Genomic DNA, 4,708 nt, shown 5'->3' on the forward strand with positions numbered 1-4,708 from the left:
TGCAAATTACATCCAATTTCCAAAAACTTAAAAATAGATAAATAAAGAAATAATTAACTTAAATCCACTATGTAATTGTTTTACAAGACAAAGCTTTCAAAGCCTGATTTCATACTCTGATAATCAGAAAGTGTTCAAGCAGTTTCAAATACTCTAATCACCGCAGTGTTTTTTGCTTCTTTTTTTTAGTACAATCTTTCAGAAGCTCGCTGCATTATTTTCAACTGAAGGAATACAGTTGTGAATAAAATGTCAAGCTATCTCTTTACCTTATTCACCTGCAATCTCACCTGAAATAAATCAGTAACTAATGGGCAGTTATGGTTAAAGACAAACAAACAGGTGTGCTCACGGGCGGCGCAACCTTTATTTTTATTTCTGCAGTAGATCAATACAGAAGTATAAACAGTACAAGTTCAACATTTCACTTATTTCACTGATTAATCTGGCAATATTTTATAATAAAGTATAATATTAATTATAAACTGCCAGAAAACTAAGCCAGAGTCGACTTATTCAAATAGTTTTGTTTAGTTGGATGTTTAAAATTGAGACGTTACATGAATGTAAATCAGATAAACTATCACTTTAGAAGCTGGAGCGAGCAAAAGTTTTGCTTTGCTACTTTACCACACAAGCAAACCATCGTGATAGATTTTCTGTGAAGTGACCAATCGGTTAATGATCTAATAACTTCATCTCCAGACCAGCTTCAACCGTCTGTTTTGACAGAGCAGGGCAGGATTTCCTAAAACTTGAAAATCATCTGTTAACGGTTTAAATCGTGCAGAGTCTCCTTGGCTCGCTGCGTCTTGATAAGCCCGGCAATCTTCGGCTCTGTGTGTGTGTGTGTTATGTGTGTGTTTTGTGTGTGTTTTGGCTGGACCCTCCGCGGCTGTGTGTGTGGGTGGTTGCCTCCACCCATTAGAATGGGTCATCTCTCTCTCATGGAGAGTTTTCACGGCTGTGGAGCGGATTAGGAGCAGAGAGGGAGGCAGACAGAGAGAGAGGAGAAGAGATTATTGGGCATGCTGGAAGGAGGAAGGAGGGAGTCTCAAAAAGCGAGAATTAGCATCTACACTTCAGCATTTGTTTGTGGTATGTAGCTGACACTCATCCAGAGTGCCCGGGTGTACAGTGAGTACAAATGGAGGAACAAGTGAACACTGGCATCTCGTCACGAGTGGCCTTTAGAAGAGAGGAAAGGAGGTCTGAAGGGAAGAGAGAGGAGACTGTTGGGTTAAAGAGAGCCTATGTTAATGCATTTATAATTACATAAACTACAAGACAGGTTAAATCTATGCTGACATTTTAACAAGGTTTAAAAATCCGAGCCAAGATAATATTTGTTCCAATCCCTGCTTATTTAAACTAAATTATCTTGTAATTACAATTGCAGTGTGATAAGTTTCACTTTGATTAACAGATAGAAGCTTAAGGTGAAAGTCAAGCGCATAGAAATTAAAATATTCTTTATTTAAATATTCTAAACCAGTCATGTGGATGCAAATTGACTAAAGGCTTACTAACTTTTTTTATGGCTTATGTGATCGAGTCTAGAGGTCCATGATAAACTGAAACGACACCAAAGCAGAAGAAGTTTAAATATCTAGGGTCAACCATCCAAAGAAACGGACAGTGCACAAAAGTGTCAGAAGAACAGCAGGAGGAGTGAAAGACATCTTTTACAAGATGCTAGTGAAACCTGCTGAGGTATGAATTGGGGATAGTGGCACTGAGGAGGCTGAGGTGGAGGTGGCAGAGCTGAAGATGCGTAGATTTTTATTGGGAGTGACCAGAGGGAAAAGATTAGAAATGAGTATATCAGAGGGACAGCTCAGGATGAGTGCTTTGGAGACAACGTTAGAGAGGCAAGGCTGAGGTGGTTTGAACATGTGCAGAGGAGGGTTATAGATATACTAAATATAAAGAGTGTTGAAGATGGAGCTGCCAGGCAGTAGGAAAAGAGGAAGATTAACTGATGTAGTGAACAAGGACATGCAGAGGGTCGGTGTGACATAAGAGGATGCTTTTGAGGAGGATCTGGAGGCAGATGATCCACTCTGGTGACTGAAGGGAGCAGACAAAAGAAGAGTGTCTTGTTGTGGTTTTCCTTTCTTTCCCCACCGTTTATGGTTATCCGCCCCACCCTTTCCCCATCTTGTGTGTAACTTGAAAATTTACGGACATCCCAAAATGTTACAATATACCTTCTGGACCAAGAAGATTGCCATAAAATTCCAAAGTTGCCTTTGTTATTGTTTTTTGTTAGAAATATGTCGCATATGTTGCAGTGGTGACATTTTGAAGCATGTTCGTTTAAACTGGCTTCTCATTGTGTAAAATACGGGACGGGGGTTGGGGGGGGGGGGGGGGGGGCACCCATCTGTCAGCATGCCACATCTCAAAGCAATTGTTTAAAAAAAGAAGTTGCAAAACCAACGGCGTTAAAATGTCATTGTGTTCCATCTCATATTTATAATGAATTACAGGCTCGACAGTCAGAGAATATATGATCGTCTTTATGGAATGTTTACATCTCGGTTGGTGTCTGAATGGAGCCGGGAGGTGATTAAGACATGAAGTGAACCAAACATTAAACCAGACAAAGTTTCGCATTTACAATTAAAGTTTGAACTACGATCTTAATGGCTGTCCCTCTCTTTCACACACACAAAGACACGACACATCCCCCCCTGCACACACACACACACACACACACACACACACACACACACACGGAGGAGCACCATTCGCCAGTTGGTCTTAAAGAGGCAAATTCCTCCACAGCATTTTCTCAACATCGTAAAGCGTCTGCCGTTAAAGCAATGTTTTTTCAATCCGTCTGCTCCCCCTGACATTTCCAGATAACGTTGGCGTTAGGTTGATTTGGGGGAATTTGCACACCATATGCTGCTGTGTCAAACACCTACATTTAAGCCGACTATGCCTCTGCATCTCCTAATAGCGGCATCATTGGAGCTTGTTTATCTAATGTGCCTGTTAATGTTATTTATTGGGAGTCTGCCCGCTATCCAGTTCCTCCATGCATGCTAAGGAGACAGACATAAGATATGCAAATGCTAACGTCGACCGAACTTTGTGGCAGTAAAACAGAACATTTGCATTTGATGTAGCACATAATAAACTAGTTATTAGCATTTTAAATGCGTCAAACAAACTTGAAAAATGTGGCCTGTGCTGATGTGCTTTTTATTATTGCTGTGTGCAAGGAAAACACACATACACACGCCGCACGTGCCGCTCAAAAAAAAAGAGTGCATGGGGAGACACATTACTATAAAACTGCTGTACACAGGACAGGATGTCACGAGGCAAAGAGTCACAGGACGGATGATTTTGTTTCCTCACCGTCTGGTATTTTGGTGCCATAAACTTCCTCTTTCTCAAACTCTACCTATTAAGCTATGAAGAAAATTTCATTTCATCAGCAAATCAGAGAAGAAACTCCAGTTTCAGCTTTGACAAGAAGAGATGATAAACAGGCTGGCCTGCCTGCTGCTGATTTATTAACTGAGACACAAGCATAGGCTGTATATAAAGGATGGACATAGATTTTCTGGTCTGAACAATGAAACCAAAGTGAAAGTGCCTTAAGACACAAGTGTACGATTATGCTGGTTTTTGCCACAGTTTTAATGGTATCCCTTCAAGGTTTAAAGACATACAAATACACACAGATAGTTGTTGCAACTGTTTAAAAACTTTGCAAAGAAAACCCCTCGACAAAGTCTCGGCCTTTGTTTTTTACTTTTTCTCCTCCTTATCAGCTCGTTTGACGTGATATTGTCTTAAGTGGAGACACCTATCATTTCAAAATATTAGTTAGTGTTGACGAGAAATAAATATAGCACAGCTGCAGGGGCCTATATGACCTTTTAAGGAACAATTTTAGCTGCTACTATAGGTCAAATGTTTGTGAAACTTGCACACAATGACTACCTCAAGGGTCTATAACCACACTGTGCTTAAGGTAATACAGGTTGTTTTACGGGGACTCGCTACTCCTCGTGGAGTATTGGTGAGATTTCACTGAAACAGGATTTATTTGTCCTTGATGTGACTGTTAACAAGCTTCCTTGACGTCTCTGTGGATTTTATTTCTCACTAGTTTGTGCAAGACAGCAAACCAACCAAGAAAACTTGTAACTTTCTTTCTGTATTTCATGCATTATACTAACCTATTAATTGTGATGGATCATAAGTCAGATACGTTATTGACATGCTGCCATTAATCCACCTGCTAGTAGTGCAAGGATGCAATCAGAAGCAAATTTGACTTCAGTGACTTGCCCGAGGACACTTTGGCAGGTGGAAGATCAAACAGCTAACCATGGGAGTAGCAGCACAAGTCAGCTGATCACAGCCTGCACATGAAAAATCCACTGTGCTCACCCAATTTTTGGTTCCCACCGGTGATATTCCACTTTAACCCCTGCTGATAGCCTCAAACCCAGCCTCAAAGTATCCCAAGCAACTGTATTACTACTGCTGGTGTTGGTCTCAAGCCTGGATAATGGATGGTCGCATCAGGAAACACATCTGGAATTAAATTTTGCCAAATCAAACATGAGGATCGATCTGTAGCAGGATCAGCCAAAGACACCGTTACCCCATAGCTTAGCAGCTAATTCCTATGGCTATAAATAAAGCAACAACAGTAATAATGTGTAAATAAACTGATATT

The sequence above is a fragment of the Rhamphochromis sp. 'chilingali' genome (genome assembly GCF_963969265.1).
Source record: "Rhamphochromis sp. 'chilingali' genome assembly, chromosome: 20".
Taxonomy (NCBI): Eukaryota; Metazoa; Chordata; class Actinopteri; order Cichliformes; family Cichlidae; genus Rhamphochromis; species Rhamphochromis sp. 'chilingali'.